The sequence below is a fragment of the Pituophis catenifer genome, unplaced genomic scaffold, assembly GCF_029215685.1.
Source record: "Pituophis catenifer annectens isolate HBS135680 unplaced genomic scaffold, rPitCat1.0.hap2 SCAF_5, whole genome shotgun sequence".
Classification (NCBI taxonomy): domain Eukaryota; kingdom Metazoa; phylum Chordata; class Lepidosauria; order Squamata; family Colubridae; genus Pituophis; species Pituophis catenifer.
In genome coordinates this window covers 15,687,434-15,709,620 of record NW_027256885.1, presented here as the reverse complement: position 1 = coordinate 15,709,620, position 22,187 = coordinate 15,687,434, and the positions used below count along the sequence as shown (strand labels likewise).

The 22,187-nt window shown below is 45.3% G+C and overlaps 1 protein-coding gene across 2 annotated transcripts in view; it reads right to left on the bottom strand.

Moving 5' to 3' along the window:
* Window positions 1-22,187, bottom strand: part of LOC139317386 (CCR4-NOT transcription complex subunit 1-like) — a 125,158-nt gene that overhangs the window by 38,475 nt on the left and 64,496 nt on the right. The gene's annotated exons all lie outside the window — the stretch shown is intronic.

The window sequence follows — 22,187 nt, the reverse complement described above, 5'->3', positions numbered from 1 at the left end:
TGAGGTAATCTGATACCGGGAAGATGGGCCTCTCGGCTAGCAGCAAATATGATAACATAGCAGAGTTAAGTTTTGTTTTCACCTTAAGTATCACTTTCCTAGAATTCACGTGATTTACTGTAATTGGTAGAATGTGAAACCTATATGGAGAATATATGGATGCTTTTCTATTTCATGTATGTAATATGAGATGTGTAGCCATAATAACGCCTTCTGATGACACTGTATTTTGATAACTAATAAAAGAGATGGCAGACTTTTGTTCTCTGCTTTTCTCATCCCGAGAAACACCTGTCCTTGTGCTTTCTCTAATCTGGACTACTCATGAGGAGCCCGCCAGGATGATCGCAACATCTGGTGACCCCGACGTGATCTCGTGAAACGGATACGTCTCGACGTGATAACCCGCTGAGGCTATACGTCTCTTGGAACCCCTGTTCTCACCGCCTGGAAAGAGGCTGCACACCCGATTTCGCCTGAAACACGACGATAATCTTTCGTGAGTATGGGGAAAGGTCTTTCCAAGCTACAGACTGAGCATCTGAGGGAGCTTGGTGAGATATCCAAGACTAATATTAATGTTTTAAAAGATAACGGGAAAGTCCTGCCCGTTATATCAAAAAAGAATTTGATCTACCTTCTAAAATACATTTGGCAACATTATCCGGCTTATCCGGAAAAGGGCTCTTTAAAAGTGAAAGTGTGGAAACAGATGGGAACCTGCTTCCACGAATCTCCTAAAGCCCCTGAAAAAATTTTTACACTCTGGAGATTAGTCGTAGAGTGTTTAATGATGCATGAAAAAAGCCTTCAGGATGCTGAAAAGTCTCCCGAACTTCCGCCGCCTTATGACGGCTCTTCTGCTAAAACCAACCCCTCTCCATCCAAATCTTCTGTTTCTCCTACAGCCCCCGCTCCCCCCCTCCCCTGAGATGTTTCCTTTGTCTATTCCTGAAACCCTTGCTTCCGCATCTCCCCCCTCTGCTGTAGGTGCTGTGCAATCTGCTATAATGAGAGCCTATAGAGAAGGAGAATTAGAAGGTGATGAAATGGTTTCAGCTTTTCCCTTAGTATTTGTAAATCAGGGAGGAGCGCAAGTTCCGCAATGGGAACCGCTCCCTATTAAATTGATAAGGGACATTAAACAATCCTGCATGATGTATGGTATCCAAGCCCCTTACACCCAAGGCTTGTTGAGAACCATGGCAAACGCCTACCTCATGATTCCGGCTGATTGGAAGAACTTGTTTAGCATGATTCTAACAGGGACTCAGTATGTTGTTTGGCAATCAGAATTCCAGCACCATGCAATCGCCTTAGCAGCTAGGAAACCCCCCCCCCCCCCCCGTCACAGTTAATGAAATCTGTGGTGAGGGACAGTTTCTGCCTCCTACCGCTCAATACGCTTTACCAATTCCTACTCTTACTTTAACTTCTCAAGCTGCTCTCGAGGCTCTTATTCGAGTGGATGACCCTGGTACATCCAAACAATCTTTTGCAAAAATTGTTCAGGGTCCAAATGAGTCCTATTCAGACTTTGTTGAGAGACTGCAAGTTGCGCTCTCGCGTCAAATCACCCATGCTGACGCACGGCATGAAATTACGATGAAATTGGCCTTTGAAAACGCAAACAATGATTGTCGTGCCTTGCTCTCCCCATTATTCAATACACCAGGCGTCACATTGGCTCAATATCTGACTGCCTGTCGTGCCGTTGGCACGCACGCCTATCATGCTGAACTTCTTGCTTCAGCAATTCAAAAGGGGAGTGAGAAACAGCCATCTGGTAATTGCTTTAACTGTGGAAGACCTGGTCATTTTAAATCTCAATGCCGAGCACCTGGTGGGGGGGCGGCACAAAATTCAAATTTAAATCACAGAGGTAAGCCAAAAACAGTCTGCCCAAAATGCAAAAAGGGTTTCCATTGGGCAAACCAATGTCGAACAAAACTCTCTGACCAGGGAAACTAGATTTGGGGCCAGCAACTAGCCCCGTCTCAAAGGTTGCGCAGGATCAACCAACCTCTGCACCATTAACAATTCAACATCCAATTTCTTTTGATTTACCATATGCGTTGTGTACTGTTTCTGTTACACCTTCTTTGCATCTTGATGATACTGTCTCTGTCCTGATTGAATCTCATCCGAATGCCCAAATAAAAGGCATTTTGGTTTTTCCTACTATTTTCTCATCACCATTTCCCTCGCAATTCCAACTTCACCTATCTTCCACCTTGCCTCAAAATCTATCCGCTGGGAATGTAGTCACAAAAATGATACTTGTATCAAAAGACTCAGATAACGCAGAAATTTTAGCTCTTACCACCTCTATAACCGAAACTAAGCCTACATTAAAAGTAGTCATTAAGGGTAAAACCTTTTCTGGCCTTCTAGATTCCGGTGCTGATGTTTCGGTGATCAGAGCGGAAGAGTGGCCCTCCTCTTGGCCAACTGAAAATTCTCCATCCGTAAGAGGAGTGGGCGGAATCCAACCAGCTCATATAAGTAAAAATTGGCTTCGAGCGTCTGCGGCAAATGTTGCAGGTACAGCTAACATCAAACCTTTGATCTTACCACTGCATACAAATCTGTGGGGTAGAGACCTCCTCTCTCAATTTAATGCAAAGTTGCTTTTAGAATGACTACTATCCCTCCGCTTAAGCTTTCCTTGTCCACTGACGCCCCCATGTGGGTGGACCAGTGGCCACTAACTTCTGAAAAACTCCTCGCGTTACATTCTTTAGTACAGGAGCAGCTCTCCCTGGAGCATATAGAACCTTCCTTAAGTCCTTACAACACCCCTGTATTTGTTATAAAAAAGAAATCAGGAAAATGGAGATTCCTTTGCGATCTTCGCTCTGTGAATGCTATAATTCGACCTATGGGGCCCCTCCAATGCGGGATGCCCAATCCAAATTTAATCCCTCGAGATTTCGATCTAGTTGTCATAGATTTGGCTGATTGTTTTTTCTCTATTCCACTCCATAAGGAGGACAGACAATTATTTGCATTCACCATTCCGGAACCTAACAACATTAAGCCCACCAAACGGTTTCAATGGAAGGGAATGTTAAATAGCCCTACCATGTGCCAGTATTATGTGGACAAGGTTCTAGCTCCAATTCGACAGCTTTACAAACACTTTCTTATTTACCATTATATGGATGACATTTTGATTGCAGCCCCGGGCCCTATGGGCACGGTGGTGCAAAAATTACCAATAATAATGGACCATCTAAAGGTGTATGGTTTGCATGTGGCTCCAGAAAAAATCCAAACTCATTCACCTTTTAAATACTTAGGTCATAAATTACTCTCTTCTCATGCTGCTCCCCTTACTCCTGTGCTAAAGCTTCCCTCTGAGACTACTCTTGTGCAATTACAACAATATTTAGGTGCCATCCATTGGACTCGTCCGTTTTTTGGCATCTCTACTTCTGCACTTTCGCCTCTTTTTGATGCCCTGAAAATAGGAAAACAACCGGGAGACAGGATTAAATTGGCCCAAGAACAATTGAATGTGATAGAGTTAATACAAAAAATCATGGAACAGCAATGGGTGGATCGTTGTGAGATAGACACACCTATTGCTTTAATAATTATTAACACTCTAAATTTACCCACTGCAGTACTCGCTCAAAAAACTGACAAGCTCCTAATTATTGAATGGCTCCATTTACCGCACACACCTCGAAAAACAATTACTTCAAAACCATCTCAATTCGCTCAGCTAATCCAAAAAGGACGTCTTCGCTCTAAAGCCCTTATGGCAATAGAACCCAGCACCCTGTATCTTCCCTGTTCATTAACGGATTGGGAAGTCATGTACATTAATTCGGATCCTTTACAAAATTCTTTGGCACAATGGCCGGGGGAAATTTCCTGTCATCCTCCTTCTGATCCACGATTGGCTCTTCTAAAAGCAGTCCCGTTTGTATGGCAATCTCCCATGGCAATCCAGCCGATTCCGGATACGCTTACGGTATTTGCAGACGGTAGCAAAACATATGGTGCTTGTGCCTGGAACGTTGACGGGCAATGGCACACTAAAATTACCTCACCCCAAACATCTGCGCAGCGGGCCTTTCAGCACTTTGCTAATACGCCTTTCAATTTGATTTTAGACAGTCTGTATGTTACTCAAATTATAAAACAAATTTATTATTCCTATTTGTCTCCTGCATTGGATTCTGATCTGTTAACCTTAATGCTTACTTTACAGAAACTTATTTCGGATAGAATTCAGCCATTCTTTGTGGCCCATATAAGAAGTCATCAGCCCTTCCCGGGCCCCCTCCAGGAGGGAAATGACAAAGCTGATGCTGCTGCAACTGCGCTCATGGTAATATCTCCCATCACACCATGGGACAGTCATGCTTATTTCCATCAAAATAAAAAGGCATTAGCGAAACAATTTGGTCTCACGGCAGCCGAAGCGACTGCCATCATACAACAATGTCCTACCTGTAGTCAACAAGCTCATTCTATCCCTATGGGTGTAAACCCTAGAGGACTAAAAGCTTGTGAAATTTGGCAAATGGATGTGACTCAGTATCCATCCTTTGTCCCATGGAAATATTTGCATGTTTCCGTGGACACTTACTCAGGATTCATCATGGCATCCCCACAAAGGGGAGAAGCAACCAAACATGTAATAAATCATTGTATTCGGACCTTCGCATCAATGGGACGCCCAATTGAACTTAAAACTGACAATGGACCTGCGTACACCAGTACTGCCTTTGCAGACTTTTGTAACAAGTGGTCCATCATACACAAATTTGGCATACCCTTCAATTCTCAGGGCCAGGGAATTATAGAACAGGTTAATCAGACCCTCAAAAACACCCTGGATAAATTAAAAGAGGAAAAATGCCTCGGCCTCCCAGCCATGCAAAACAAACTCATTCTTTGCTTATATACTTTGAACTTTCTTAACCTGACTGGACAGCCTCCCACGTCGGCTGCAACCCGTCATTTTTCTGCTTCTCCATCAGCTACCCCAAAACCGAAGGTTTATTTCCGCCAACCACCCGATCCTGCCTGGAAAGGACCCGCTGACCTTATTACCTGGGGCCGTGGATATGCTGCTGTCCAGTATAACGATCGCATTATTTGGATCCCTGGAAGACACGTAAGACCATTTCATTTACAACAAAAAGAAGGAAAAACCCCTGGTGCTGAGACGGCAACAGAGTCTTAATGCACGGTGGTGACCATCAGCTTTGCAGGACTACACCGGAAGCTAGTCCCCTGCGCACAGCGGAAGATTCATCAGGAGGAAACTACCTTCACATTGTACATATACATTTTATTAGTCTTAATATAACACTTTCTTACACATACAAATGTTAGTAGAAGTTTGGGAATGGGTCTTGTGGACACTTGTTTTTTTAATTTTGCTAGTAATTTTTTTTTACACATATAAGGAGCGTCTTTGTGGTAGACCTAGGCTTTTTCTTGCTACTGCTATATCCCAACCCACACGCACCACTGACCCTCTCCCTGACGTTGTGAGCTTCACACCATAGTTGATTATGATTTCTTTATGGCTTTGGACATTGTTAGCTTTGGGACTCTCAAGTGACCATGTAAGGAACATCAAATCCCCACATACATACACTTCAAGTCAAGTACGCTCCCACCAAAAACGCATTGTCTATGCACGAGGTCCTTACTTTCTACCTAAATCTACTCCACCACCTAAGGTTCCCATATTGGCATTTCCAGCTGAGGGGGGAATGAATAAGGACAATGGGCCTCTGCAACAATTGCACAGAGGAGATTATATCTCACGAATTCTGGAATTAAGTCAAGATCTTGTTAATCAGTACAACCCTACCCTAGGTCAGAAATGCTGGTTATGCCTATCTGCTGGCCCTGCATTTTATCATGCTATCCCTGTAAATTCACAACTCTGGGTCAAAACAAAGGCAACAATTCTTGAAGGGGACAGTAGAGATAAAGTACCAGTCTCACCAATACAAAGAGATTTTTATGACGCTTTCAAACGATTGGGAAAAAGTCATCTTCCCATCACAGGCCCAATTGCTACAGGTGTAGACCTCATAGGAACACCTTCTTTGTGTGTAAAGAGACATAAGAAACTTGGTAGGCCTGTAGGATCCCTGACAGACGAACAATGTCGGTCAACAATATATTTTGGCCCAAAAATAAATTTGGTGGATATAAAATTAACAAAGGGAGTTTTTCCCTCTGCTTATCGCAGATTTCAACAAAAGGTTACTTTCTCAGCTCCACCAGAACTACACTTTAGAAAGGAGAGGTGGGGTGGATGGAATATCTCCTTGGAAAGCTGTCCAAGACCATTTCACCCTCCAGGATTTCCCATTTGGTTCAATCTAAAATCCAAAGCAGGTATGTGTATCCTTTTTCCACCGGGAAATACTACCTCTAGATATATTTTGAAGGACCAATTCTCAGAGATAAACAGAAGGTCCTATCACTAGAAATCCCGTTACAGCCTTTAGCAGGAATGTTTGTAGCAGGGACTTTGGGAGTCTGGACTAACGAAAACAACCATAGACTCCATGCCTTCTCCATGAACATCGGAATATGCGTGGAAGAAAAAGGAGTGTTTTTTCTGTGTGGAACAAATGCATATCTATGTTTGCCAGCAAACTGGACAGGAGTGTGTACATTAGCCCACCTTTTTCCTAAAATTGGTGTTGTCAGTGCAGAGCACTCTATCCCTGTTCCCCTTCTGGGACATGTTCAGAAGAGGGTCCCCATACTCATCCCATTATTAGTGCTTCTAGGGATGGGAACAGCTGTTGGGACAGGAGTAGCCGGCCTCACGCACTCTGTAATCCAATTTAAACAGATCTCAGAGGAGCTGCAGGGAAGTTTGAATCGAATAGCAGGCACTTTGATTGAGGTCCAAAATCAAATAGATTCCTTAGCTGCTGTAGTGTTACAAAACCGACGTGCCTTAGACCTCCTGACAGCAGAAAAAGGAGGAACATGTATATTTTTAGGTGAAGATTGTTGTTTCTACATGAACAAATCAGGTGTGGTCAGAGAAGGTGCTCGAGAATTGCAGGATAGGGCTTCCAAGATAAGTCAGAGGTTACAAACTTCTGACATGTGGTTTTCTTGGGTGCCTGAATCCGGATGGATTAAGCAGATGATATTTTTGTTCATATGTGCTATAGCTGGCTTAACATTCATTCCATGTGTTATACCAATCTTAAGACAATTATCAATCAGAGCTGTTAAAGAAATTCAAGTTGAGAAGGAACTAGCTTTGACAGAACATCTTCTTAATCAGCTTGATCCCTACCCTGTGGAAGAAGCAGATTCTGAGTCAGATCTGTAAGTGACAATGGGACCAGGGAAAAATGGAGAGAATTTCCCTACGAATCTAGAAGCTAACCGCAATCATATATAATCATTTGTATACCTTTATTATTGCTTTGCTTATTTCTGTATGTTGTAGTATCCAATATATTCCTGCTTTGTTTGCTATGATGACAAACATATTTGCCAAACATAAAGAGAACATCATAATAACAACACAGCTGAACCCTGTTGCAAAAACCAAAAACAGAGGAGATGTGGGAATCAGGTGGCCATAGTATATGTGTAGACCAATCTTAACTGGTTGGACACTGTATGGAGCTTGGCACCGAAATAATCTGAGTGGAAAAAGCAGGTTCATATGGATACTCGCTGAAGGGCCCTATTCGTTCTCTCTTTGTTCAGAACATAGGCTGTGCCTGCATAGCAGAGACATCTCCTTGTAGAACATTCCTGAGGCTTGAGGTAATCTGATAATGGGAAGATGGGCCTCTCGGCTAGCAGCAAATATGATAACATAGCAGAGTTAAGTTTTGTTTTCACCTTAAGTATCGCTTTCCTAGAATTCACGTGATTTACTGTAATTGGTAGAATGTGAAACCTATATGGAGAATATATGGATGCTTTTCTATTTCATGTATGTAATATGAAATGTGTAGCCATAATAACGCCTTCTGATGACGCTGTATTTTGATAACTAATAAAAGAGATGGCAGACTTTTGTTCTCTGCTTTTCTCATCCCGAGAAACACCTGTCCTTGTGCTTTCTCTAATCTGGACTACTCATGAGGAGCCCGCCAGGATGATCGCAACAGGCAACGAAGGACTAGAGAAGAGAACCAGAGCAAGACCGCGTGGCACGATCACCAACCGAGCTGAAGTCACTCAACCGCGGCACCCTACAGAATGGCAACCCCGCAAGCTCCGATTGCTTCACTGAATCCATTCGACCCGGCAAGAGAGAAATGGAGGTCGTATATGATCAGATTCCGGCAATTCCTCCGAGGGAACGGCTACCAAAACCTCGACGACGAGTGCAAGAGAGCCCTGTTCCTGGCCCACTGCGGTTCTGACGTCCTAGAGATGGCCATCGACCTCATGGCGCCCAGAGATATTGAAGAGATGTCCTGGAGTGACCTGCACGAAGTCCTGCAGGAACACTACACACCCACAGGAACCCCGATCGCAAACAGATTCACCTTCCAACAGAGGAACCAATAGGAAGGTGAATCCATCAAAGAGTTCGTGGCCGCACTTCGTCAAATCGCCGCAAACTGCGAGTTTGACAATGTGGATAACGCCATCCGAGACCGCATCATCTTCGGGATGCGGGATGTGGGCCTCCAGAAGAAATTCCTGAGCCGCAAGAGGATCCCACTCAAGGAAGTCCTTGAGGAAGCGACAGCCACTGAAACATCCGAGAAAGCGGCTGCCGCAATGGTAAAGGCGAGGGGGATCCACAAGATCCACAAGTCGGGCCAAAATTCCTCGGATGACTCCGCCACACCATCTGAGTCTGATGAGGAAATGGCCGTGCACAAGGTTTCCCGCCCACCAAGGTGGGAAAGTTCCCAAAATGGTGACCGGGGGGAACGCTGCGGCAGCTGCAAAGGTGACCACCCCAGCGCAAACTGCAGATGGAGGGACGCAACCTGCTGTCGTTGCCTGAAGAGGGGACACATAGCCGAAGCCTGCAGAGCAGCAGATCCAGCCCCTGAACCACCCAGGCCAAGATTCCGCGAACATCGCAAAGATACCCAGAGGACATCCAAATGGTCCTCGCATCAGTCCAGGCGCAGAGACGATGAATATCCTCGCAGCAGAGCGGTGCACCAAACCACAATTGCCCACACAAGCGACGACGGTGCCACTAAATTCAATGTGACGCTGCTGGCAGAGGGGTCACCGTGCACAATGGAAGTAGATTCAGGCTCCATCTACTCCATTATGGACTGGCAGCACCTGAAACGCCTGAAGCCAGCCTGTGAAAAGAACCAGTTGAAGCCCCTGCGGTCGAGACTAGTGGACTTCAGCGGAAACCCCATCGGTGTCCTGGGCAGAACCACGCTCCACATCTCCTTCAAGCAATTCCAAGGCAACCTTTCCATCACCGTCGTGGAACACAGCCGGCCGAACCTGCTGGGAGTGGAGTGGTTCAAACCACTAGGGTTATCAATCGGAGGCATCCACCAGATCCAGAGGGACGAACTCGACAACCTCATCGAAGAGTTCAAGGAAGTCTTCTATGGTAAGCTTGGTAAATTTGTGGGAAAGCCAATCTCCTTTAATCTGGACAAGGGAATCACCCCAATTAGGCTGAAGCCCCGCCGGGTTCCCTTCGCCTTGCAGCCCAAGGTAGACGCTCAGCTGGATAAGCTGATCGTTACACAAATAGTCTGCCAGTCATGTAGATCAATCAATCAATCAATAATCAGAACTGGAAACGACCTTGCAGGTCTTTTAATCCTACCTCCTGCTCATGCAGGAGACCCTATACCATTTCAGATAAGTGACTGTCGAGTCTCTTCTTAAAAACCTCCAAGGTTGAAGAACCCACAACCTCTGGAGGCCAGCTGTTCCACTGGTTAATTGTTCTCAATGATAGGTAGTTTCTCCTTAATTCCAGGTTGCTTCCAGATGTTACAAGATACTGTAGGTATCACACAGGTTCTTATGAAGATTCTACGCATTACACAGGAAATTATTAACATCCTATGTCTTCCCTCACCTTCATATACCAAGCTACATTTTAAAAAAAATATCCTTCTTATGCTCTTTTTAATGAAATAGCTAAGAAATACTTCTTGGAAAATGCCCATGGTAACAGCTGTCATCCAAAAATGGTATTTCTTGACATGTAAAAAAAACAGTATATTAAAGAAATATTGCTTTTTGGCTTTCTCAGATACACAAAAGTGCACCAAGTGTCCAGATGATAAATATCCAAATGTGGATAGAGTCCAATGTATCCCCAAAGTCATAACCTTCCTTTCTTATGAGGAACATCTGAGCATCATCCTGGTCTCTTTTGCCCTATTCTTGTTCTTAATCACAGGCCTTGTTTTAATCATCTTCATGAAATACCGAGAAACTCCCCTTGTCAAAGCCAACAACCGGGACCTCTCCTACATCCTCCTGGTCTCCCTCCTGCTTTGCTTTTTGTCTTCTCTCTTCATTGGTCAACCAAGGAAAGCCACCTGCCTTCTCCGACAAACGGTTTTCAGCCTCATCTTCTCAGTGGCCATTTCTTCTCTCTTGGCCAAAACCGTCACGGTGGTGCTGGCTTTCCTGGCCACAAAACTAGGAAACCGAGTGAAGAGATGGTTGGGAAAGAGCTTGGCCAACTCCATCATCCTTTCTTCTTCTGCTGTCCAAATTATCATCTGCTCTATCTGGCTGGGAGTTTCTCCCCCCTTCCCTGACTCTGACCTCCACTCCCAGCCTGGAGAGATCATCCTGCAATGCAACGAAGGGGCTGTTGTCATGTTCTACGTCACCCTCAGCTACATGGGCTTCCTGGCTGCCATCTGCTTCACGGTGGCTTTCCTGGCCAGGAACCTGCCTGGGGCCTTCAACGAAGCCAAGCTGATCACCTTCAGCATGCTGGTCTTCTGCAGTGTCTGGGTGACTTTTGTGCCCACCTACCTGAGCACCAAAGGGAAATCCATGGTGGCTGTGCAGGTCTTCTCCATCCTGGCCTCCAGTGCTGGTCTGCTGGGCTGCATCTTCATCCCCAAGTGCTACATTATCCTTCTGAGGCCAGACCTCAACACAAAGGAGCAGCTCACAGCCAGAACTAATGTAAAAACATGAGATATAACACCATTAGGATATTGGAAGAATTGTTAAAAGTTTCTTTTATTTGAAAGGAGATATTCTTTCCATTTAGATCGTATGCAGGAGTCAAAGAAAATCATATGTATATGTTTCAAATTTGGAAATTATTGAATTCTTCACAAAGGAGCAGCTTACAGCCAGAAGAAATGTGGAAATGTGAGACTGAGGAATTTCAACTTTTAACATTTTCCAGTCCAAACATAGAAAATGGTCAAAGCCATTCTCCATGCATGAGTGGGCCAATTATTTCTCTTGAAATAAGTAAAGGGTGTGGAAGATTGTGAGGAGACAAATTTCTTGGAGAAATGGGAACATGTTAGCAAGACAGAAATATAGAAGGAATGTATGGAGAAACATTTCTCAGTACATTTCACCCAAACTGCTGTGGCAACTGAGACGTTTCTTTTTGTTTACACAATAACTCTTTCTTGAGGGTAGCAACAATACAATGCTGGGGAGGTAACTTGAGTCTTGCTAATTCTGAATATTCATGCTTACATCATCTATTAAATGAAATATGCATATGTACGATTATCATTTTCTCCTCCTTTCCTGGAATGTATAAATATGAGTGTATCCTTTTGTCTGTAAGATTTCCTCTCACTATTTTCTGGGGAGAAATTTCTCCAATGGACACTGAATAAATAACAACTGCAGTGAGCCTGGATTATTGGAGTTTTAGGGTCCTGTGTTTGATTCCACAGAAACTGGTGTCAGGAGTGGGATTCACAATCTTCAACCTGCCACCAGGGACAACAGATGGGGCAGCCCTATAGGGTGACTGTTGTGAGATTGAGCCCATAACTTTCCCACTGCCACATAAAGGCACCGTTTAGGAGTGTGTGTGAGACCACAGTCTGTGTCCAAGAGTCTCTTGTGGCTGGAAAGGTTTGTGGTCCCTTCCGTCCCTATTTCTCAGCCGCCCTGGCCCTGCTGTGAGCGCAGCCAAGCGATGTCTGGAGGTATCCAGGAACTGAGGGGGAATTTGGCTTTGCAGAGTGAGTGGGACCCTCTGTTGAAGAGTGGAGGCTGACCCAGAGGTTCTGTGCAAACTCCCTTTTTCCTGTTGTCTGAATGGAGGAATTCAGCTGATCCCAGGCAGGGAGGGAAGTGGATGATGGGGCTCAAGCAGACTCTGATTGGGGAAGGAATCTTTCCCAAAGAAACAGAGAAACCTGCTGTGTCCCAGAGCTGGGAGGGTGTCTGATGCCCCCACTGCAGTGGTGGGTTGCTACCGGTTCTCCCCGGTTCGCAAGAACCAGTAGTGGAAATTTTGAGTAGTTTGGAGAACCGGTAAATACCACCTCTGCCTGGCCCCGCCCCCAACCTAGTCGCTGCCTCCCGACTCCCAGCTGATCGGCTAGAAGGAAAAAATCAAGGTTCACTTGAGAAAGAAGAGGGGAAAAAAATCAAGATGCCATCTTTAAATTGACAAGCCAAGAAGCAACTGCTAGAGGGAAGTTTTTGCTTGCAGAAGTGAAGTGACATTCAGCAGTTCATTTCTGGGTCAGCTGAACAACAAACTGGATTATTTGGAATTGTATACCGATTCTATCTCTCTCAGTGTTCTTTTCATATTTTGTTTTTTTTTTCTTTTTGCCTAAAAAGAGATTGAAAGAAGGATTTCAGCATTTCTGCATTCACCGTTTAGGTCATTCGCACGTGGAATCCTTCCCAGTCTCTCTAGAAACTAGAAACAGATTAACAGAGTTGGAAGGGACCTTGTAGGTCATCTGGTCCAACCCCCTTCCCCCCAAGTTGGAGACCCTACACCGTTTCTGGCAGATGGCAGTCCAGTCTCTTCTTGAAAGCTTCCAGTGATGAAGCTCCCACAACTTCCAAAGGCAACTTCTGTTCCATGGGTTGATTTCTCTCACTGTCAGAAAATTTCCCCTTATTTCCAGGTTGAATCTCTCCTTGTTCAGTTTCCATCATTCCTTGTCTGACCTTCAGGTGCCTTGGAAAACAGCTTGACCCCCTCCTCTCTGTGGCAGCCCCTCAAATATTGGAAGATGCTATCATGTCTCCCCGGGTCCTTCTCTTCACTAGACCAGCCATGCCCATTTCCTGCAACCGTTCATCGTATGTTTTAGCCTCCAGTCCCCTCATCATCCTGGTTGCTCTTCTCTGCACTTTTTCTAGAGGCTCAACATCTTTTTTATAATGTGGTGACCAAAACTGGATGCAGGATTCTAGGTGTGGTCTTACTAAGGCTTTATAAGGTGGTATTAGTACCTCCCTTGATCTTGATTGTATCCCTCTGTTAATGCGATTTAGGATTGCATTGGCTTTTTTGGTTGCCACTGCACACTGCTGGCTCATATTTAGCTGATTGTCCACTAAGACTCCAAGATCCCTCTCAGTTACTGCTATTAAGTCTAGTTTCACCCAGTATATATGTGTACTTTAGGTTTTTCTTACCAAGTGAAGACTTTACTTTTCTCTACTTTGAATTTCATTGTGTTAGATCTCTCTTAGCTTGTTGGAGTCAGCTCTCTTAAAGACTCAACTCTTAGCCTGCTGGAGCAGTGCTTGGCCTAGAAGACCTCCAAGGTCCCTTCCAACCCTCTTGGACTGTTCCTGTTGGTTAGGTTCCCTGGGCTTGATTAAGTATGTTTGGGGGGCTCCCCAGAGGCTTAGAGCCAGAGGGGCTGAATGGGATGTTTGCCAGTTTATGGGCTGAGAGTTGGGTCTGGTGTGGTGTGGATGTGCTTGTCTGACCGGTGGGAGAGGCCATCTATGGGGTGGTATGGGGTGAATGCATGAGGATGTGGGAGAGCAAAAGTGGAGGTAGATGTTAGCCATGGCCTCCTCCTCCTCTTGCTTCCCCGAGAGCTTCTTCGATGCTCTTTCTATGGAGATATCTTAAACTCAATAACCAATAGGCATCCTGGCCATTCCGACACTGCTTAGCTCCAGTGGCTGCTTAAGGAGGAACAGACTGTGGTTACAGCAAAGGTGGCTAGATTCTCTGCAGCAGCGCTGGGGATTCATGGGAAACACGTGAATAATCCACCATAGCTATTTCACACAACTAAAGTAGCAAACCTTTTTGCATTACTATTCCTTTGTATTTAATGACTATGAGCCTCACAGTTTAAGGAGTGATATTATAATATTGTTAGGCCATGTGTAACTGACATTGGATGCCAAATTGTGATTTTAATTTAGAGTTTATCTGTTATTATTTCATTCTAGAATTTTTAACTGGATATTCCTTGAGTGTTTTTATTTGTTCTGATCTCTGGTCCTTGATTTTAATAAACTTGATTTGATTTGATGCAATTCAATTTACCAAGAAGGGTACTAAAAAGACATATGATAAGAGTTGACTGTTCCTCATATAATGCTTTCCTCAGATAAAGGAACAATTCTTATGTCTTAAAGAAATGCACCATCACTTTGAGGTTGCAGTGATCATATTTCATAAATAGGACAGAACCGACCTTTAATTGCTGGACAGGGGCCTGTTCATTCATTGCTGTTAAATCTGTTACTGGTTGATAATGAATTAGAACAGCCTGCCCAAATCTGATGGCCTCCAGATGTGAATTAATGCCTGGTCCTGATTCATGCTTGGCAACAAGTCCATCTTCCTCCGAGGAGGACCCAGATGTTTGCCAACACTGGTGCTGCTCCGTTTGTAGACCGGAGACCGAACCTTTGATGTTGTGTCTGCTGCTGCAGCCCCGGGACACCTAAAATAACAGCGGAGCTCAACATTGTGAGCAGGTCCTTGTACTTTCAGCTGGACCGGTAGCTCCCAGGAATTGCCCAGGCCCCTCTCCTCTTGAAGAGCATCTCAACTCTCTGGATCTTGATGGAGAGAGCACAGAAATGGCCTCTCTGCCTTTTGATCTCCAATCTTGGAAGGAAAAATTTGTGGGCCTGGTTTCCTCAAGGAAATCCTGCTCTTACTTGCAGCTTCTGAACAGTTACTTCAAGATGTCAACTGGGCTTGGGCTGTTATAACTATGGGTATCCTTTCCTGAAACTCTTGCCTAAATCTTTACATCTGTCAGATCCCTAAAAGTGATACTGCCATTCAAGTGAAGGAAGGGGGGACGTGGATTCGATTTACTAGCATGGCCTGTGTCATCAGATATTTTACAACCTATATCCTGGCGCCAAGCAAGCCTGAGATTCCTTTTACCTGCAGGAATTTATATGATAGCCATGTGGGTTGTCTCACTTTAAAGGGAAGTGGTGGGAATGCATGTTTGTTCAGGTTCTCAAAGGAAATAGTAAAGAAAACATCTTCACACTTGTGTATTGGCTGAAATCTGCATTCTGACCTAAAGGGAGGGGTCTCTACCACTTTAATCCTACTGCTTTGCCTAAGGGCATTCAGATTGTGCTTTAGCTGGATGGTTTTCACTTCTGCTTAATAAAAGAATCCTTTTGAACAACTACGTTTCAAGAGTTCGTACTTTCTTAAGTTGGAAGGAGAGGCGATCCTTACAGAAAGCACAATCTGCAAAACGGTCAACCCAGAGAAGCAATCTTTGCTCTACTGAGGGGACCTTGCAAACCATGTCTGAACAAAGCAGAGAGCTGGGAGAAACCGATTGCTGGGGAGAGACAGTAACCGCCACCCAGTCGGATGCCTGTCTCGTGCAACCCATCGGAGAGGATGAGGTAACCCTGGAGAATCCTGAAAAGCCCCGCTGGTCGATTGGCATCAGGAAGAAAGATGGCTGGGATGAGAGAACCAGAGGAGTCACCCTCAACCGTGGCAACCGAAAACTGGGGTGGAAACTGGAACTAGAAGCCCTTACTGACCAGGGGGGGTTGACCGAAGCACCCCTGAGGGAGGACTATCTGAAGAGGCATATAACCCAATTGGTGATGGAGACTTTGGAAAATCTTAACATCCGAAGGGAGCCAGGACAACAACCAAAGAGCACTGAAAGGGCAGCAGTCATGGATGATGCCAGGGGAGGCACCCCCGTCCTGGAGGCCGCCTATCGAGCAGATGGTGCAGCAGCTACGGGAGAAGACCCAGCAAACCCTCCCCCCCCAGGCAGCACGCACACCGGCGCCCATTCCCAATCAACCCCGGGCTCCTCAGCTGGAAAGAGAAACTCCCCCTCTTGGGGTGAAGTTTGATGGGAATCCGCAACAATTAGGATTCTTTGTGGCACATGTGCTCACCTACATGCAAGAGTATGGGCGTGATTTCCAAACCCAAGGCTCCCGAGTGCGAGTTGTGACCCTAGCCCTAGAGGGTGCCGCAGCCAGATGGATGGTGACCCTACATAATGCCAACGCACCAGAACTGCGGAATTTCGACCATTTCATGATGGCCCTGCGACGTCGGTTCGAGGACCCACTGGCAGATCGCAAAGCACGTGACCGCATTAAGGTGGTGAGGCAGGGGCGACGGCCAGTAGCAGAGTATACTGAAGAATTCCGGGACCTCGCGTGTCGTGTGCACTGGCCGGAAGATATTTTGGTGAGCTGTTTTAAGGACGGACTGAGTGATGATCTATACAATGCCTGCGTGGCCCGAGGGGCACCGAATGACCTACATGAATGGTATGTCACCGCCGAAGAAGCTGAGATCGATATGGCCAGAAACCAGTATCGAGCGGGGCGAGCATGGAAGAAATCCTCACCCCAATGGAAGCAGGAGCCCCACAAACCACAAACCGCATTCTCCCCGAGATCTTCAGCCTGTTTCAAGTGTGGAAAAGAAGGGCACCGAGCTGCAGAGTGTCGTTCGCAAACACCCGCCCGGAACCACCCACCGGGGGAGGGTCCTGGAAAACTGGGTCGGCGTGGGAAGGAGACTGCCCTGAGGAGCAGGGAGGCCGTAGAAGTCCCATCCCCTCCCCTCTTTGGGGAAGAAACCCTGGCATCTGAACAGGAGGAATCACACTCGTTTGGAAGCGATCCAGAAGATGAGCCACTGGTAAGCAAACCAATTAAACCGCTTACCCTCCCCTTAAGACTATTTATCCCAAACCAGAACAGGGAGATAAGTATCCCCACCCTAGTGGATTCGGGGTGCACCCGTTGTTTGATCAGCCCAACCTTAGTAGGGAAGTTAGGGATTAACGTAAGAAAGCTGAAAACCCCCATTGCTTTCTGCCAACTAGATGGGTCAATAGCAGGAGGGGAGCCAGCTTCTCTGGCCACCGTGCCTCTACATATAGGCATTGGAAGCCACGAGGAAAGGCTTACCTTTATAGTGGCACCTGGCATGGAATGGCCATTGGTTCTGGGCCTTGCGTGGCTAAAAAGATGGAACCCACAAATCAATTGGAAACAAGGCATCATAAAATTTCAGCGGAAGGTGACTTTTGCTGAGTATCCACATAAAGGACTTGAGGGGGCAGAGAATCGAGAAACGGCCATGCCAGGACACGCCACACCAACTGAGGGCATACCCATAGAATACAAGGATTTAGCTGAGGTTTTTAGCGAAAAAGCCTCAGATGAGCTCCCCCCCCCCACCGCGCCACTGACTGTGCAATAGAAATCTTACCCGGCGCGAAACTCCCTAAACCCAAGATGTACAGCATGTCACCGAGGGAGTTGGAAGAGCTGAGAACATTCATTGAGAAAAACCTAGCAAGGGGTTTCATCGAGCCAGCCCGACCAAAAATTGCAGCCCCAGTGTTGTTTAGAGAGAAAAAAGATGGTTCAAAACGCTTATGCGTTGACTACCGGAACATTAATACTATCAGTGTGCAGAACGTGTATCCTCTCCCCCTTATGAAAGATATGTTAGCACACCTCGCTAAAGGGAAAATTTTTTCAAAGCTGAACTTAAGGGAGGCTTACTACCGTGTCAGAATTAAGGAAGGGGATGAGTGGAAAACGGCATTTAACACCCCCCTCGGCTGCTACCAATTCAAGGTGCTCCCCTTTGGGTTACAAGGAGCTCCTGCAGTGTTTATGCAGTTAATAAATGAAGTGCTGCATCAGCATTTATATAAGGGGGTTCTGGTCTATTTGGATGACATTTTAATCTATACCGAGACCAAAGCAGAACATGTTAAACTAGTCAGGGCAGTTTTAAACAAACTCCGTGCTGCCAAACTTTATGCCAAACTTTCCAAATGTGAATTCCATCAAGAGAAGATTGACTATTTGGGATACCGCATTTCACACCAGGGGGTTGAGATGGATCCTCTAAAAGTGCAGGCTGTACTTGATTGGGACCCTCCACGCACACGTAAACAGTTACAGAGCTTCCTGGGGTTTGCCAACTTTTACCGCCAGTTTATCCCTGCATTCGCTCAGATTGCCCTCCCCATCACCAAGCTCTTAAAAACAAAGGGGGAGGACAACCCTAAACCAAAGCAACCATTGAACTGGACTATGGAATGCCAGGCAGCATTTGAAAAACTTAAACGGCTGTTCTCAGCAGAACCAATTCTACAACACCCGGACACAGAGAAACCATTTGTCATACAAGCAGATGCCAGCGATGTGGCAATAGGAGCGGTCCTGCTTCAGAAGAATGAGCAAGACCAACTACAGCCCTGCGCTTACACATCCAAAAAGTTGAATGAGACTGAGCAAAGGTGGGCTATTTGGGAGAAAGAGGCGTATGCAGTTCGTTGGGCATTGTTAACCTGGCGGCACTTCCTAGAAGGCAGTAAGACCCCTTTTGAAGTCTGGACTGATCATAAAAATCTAGAAGCCCTAAAGACCCCAGGGAAACTCTCCCCAAAACAAGTACGATGGGCTCAGTACTTTAAACGGTTTGATTTTACTCTAAAATACCTCCCGGGGGGGAAAAACTTCCTGGCGGATGCGCTATCCAGAAAACCGCAATACATTCGTGCAAGGTCAGACGTAATCAAACCTATAGTACAAAACAGTCAACTAGCCGCTAAAGTAGTCACCAGATCCCAGGAAAAACAAGAAACAGTGACAGACAATGACATCACCCAAAATTTTAAACACGCATTGGCCACTGATGAATGGTTTTTGAACAACAAATCCAGCTGTCTGATGAAAGAAGACTTGGCTTGGGTGGGGGGGAAGTTGTATGTCCCTGCAAGCCAAAGACTATGCTTAATGGTACGGTGCCATGACTCCAAATTAGCTGGACATTTTGGGTTTGTGAAAACTTTACACCTGATTAAAAGTCAATTTTGGTGGCCATCACTAAAAAAGGACATAGAAAGCTATGTAGCTAGCTGCCCCATTTGTGCAGCAGCAAAAAGACGCCAGGGGAAATCCCCAGGTCTATTGCAGAAGGTAGCTGAACCTTCAGCGCCTTGGAGAGAGATTGCTATGGATTTCATTGTGGAATTGCCAAACAGTGAGGGAAATACTGTTATTTGGGTTGTGACAGACCTATTTTCAAAACAGGCACATTTTATACCCTGCCAAAAGATCCCAACTGCTAAAAGTTTAGCCAAATTATTCCTAATACACATTTATCGACTTCATGGTGCTCCACAAAGGATCATCTCCAACAGAGGGGCTCAATTCACCTCCAACTTTTGGAGGGTGTTTTTGGGCTTACTTGGTACTGGCCAGGGGTTGAGCACATCTTTTCATCCGTGTACTAATGGCAATTCTGAAATTTTGAACTCGGTACTAGAACAATATTTAAGATGTTTCATTAATTTTCAACAGGATAACTGGACCGAACTTTTGCCTTTTGCTGAAGTTGCGTTTAATAATGCTGTCCATTCAAGCACTGGTTTTACCCCTTTTAGAGTAGCAACAGGCCAGGATTTCAGCCCCATGCCTGAACTACCCACAGAAGAACCCACCATCCCCTCACTTAAGGAGTGGATGGACAATTTGCAAAACACGTGGCCAGTGGTTAGATTAGCCTTACAGGAAGCTAGAGAAGCTTTTAAGATTCAAGCTGACAAGAAAAGGATGGAACCCAAACCTTTTCATATCGGAGACAGAGTATACTTATCTACAAAATTCTTGAAATCATTACAACCATCAAAGAAACTAGGGCCAAAGTTCATTGGACCTTTCCCCATCACTAGAATCATCAATCCAGTAGCAGTTGAACTACTTCTTCCAAAGACACTCAGGCAGATCCACCCAGTATTCCATATCAGTTTACTCAAACGAGAAGTAATCTCATCCCTCAGACCACCTGCATCTACACCACCTGTTCCCATCATGATTGAAGGTGAACAACACTTTGAAATCAAGGAAATCCTTGATTCTAGGATCCACAGAGGGAAAGTCCAATACTTAGTTGCTTGGAAACATTTACCATCAGCACACAATGAATGGGTTGCCAAACACCACGTTAGGGCTCCAATCTTACTGAGAAAATTTCACTCCCAATACCCTAACAAACCTTGTTGATATACTATCATGAAATCTTGAAATCTTGTATTTGTTTTTTTTTACAGGTGGACCCTTTTGTTTTCTAAGGAGGGTAGCATGTCAGATCCCTAAAAGTGATACTGCCATTCAAGTGAAGGAAGGGGGGACGTGGATTCGATTTACTAGCATGGCCTGTGTCATCAGATATTTTACAACCTATATCCTGGCGCCAAGCAAGCCTGAGATTCCTTTTACCTGCAGGAATTTATATGATAGCCATGTGGGTTGTCTCACTTTAAAGGGAAGTGGTGGGAATGCATGTTTGTTCAGGTTCTCAAAGGAAATAGTAAAGAAAACATCTTCACACTTGTGTATTGGCTGAAATCTGCATTCTGACCTAAAGGGAGGGGTCTCTACCACTTTAATCCTACTGCTTTGCCTAAGGGCATTCAGATTGTGCTTTAGCTGGATGGTTTTCACTTCTGCTTAATAAAAGAATCCTTTTGAACAACTACGTTTCAAGAGTTCGTACTTTCTTAAGTTGGAAGGAGAGGCGATCCTTACAACATCTTGCATAGATTTATTTATTTATTTATTTTATTATATTTCTATACCACCCTTCTCCTGCGGGACTCAGGGCAGTGCACAGCCAAAATAAAACATAACATATAAAATTTAAAAAACAGGTTAAAAACAATTAAATAATTTTGGCCCAGTAATTAAAATAACCCAATTAAAACCAAATTCAATTAAAACTGAGAGGATGGGATCAAGCCAGATGAAGGGTTTGTGAATTCTGTGTGTGTCTTTGTGTCTTGTGGCACAATGGTGTTTTTTCTATACTTATCTTTTCTTCTTTCTACTCCAGCTTAATTCAAGAAATTTAAAACTAATAATTAATAAATTTCAGTTGCTAGAGATGACAAACACTGGATTAAACAGTATAGGAAGCCCACAATTTGGTTTCTTTGGGTTTACGTCCTCATGGTTTACGTCCTCATGTCTTGCCTGAATCTAGTCTGCAAATCGCACACGAGTGGATGGCCTCCAAGAGCCCCATTCTCCCTTCCATCATCCGGCTGGTCCATCGACTACAACTCCAAGGCGGCCCAGGGCTGGGTGGCCAATAGGTCAGAAGCATCCACAATGATGCAATCAAAGCTTTGCTGGGAATTCTGGGAGTTGTAGTTGAACCTATCTGAAATTGCCAAGCTGAGGAAAGCCATCCCAGGGACAGATTAAGACGTCTCCTGGATCCCCTCCTGGAGATCGACTCCATGTTTGCACCCAGGAGCTCTTTCCCCTCTCCCACTTCCTGCCTCCCTCCTCAGTTCCAGGAAAGAGGAAGAATCCCCTGCAATGAGTCATCCTGAGTGGCGGCCTCCCACTTGTGTGTCTTCTCCTGCCTTTGATGCTCTGGACAAGCCACTCAGAAGAACCCTCCAACCCTCCACAAAAGGTCAACAATGAAGATGTGGCTGAAGAGTTCTTAGCCTCCATCTTGAAAGAAAGTCAGCTAACCAGCCCTGCCCCAAAGGAAGGGAGGGAGGGAGGCAGGGGGTCATGAGGTTTGAGCGATGGGGAGGTCCTTCCCTGATGACCTGCCAGCTTCTCAGCTCAGGGTCCAGCCAGGTGGGCGCAGAGCCAATGGCTCACCCGTCACTGACCACCATGCCAGTTCCTGTTGCCCACATCAGGCAAGAAAGAGACACAAGGAAGGGACAATTTCAGAAAAGGGCTTTTCATCCTCCTAAAGAATCCCATCT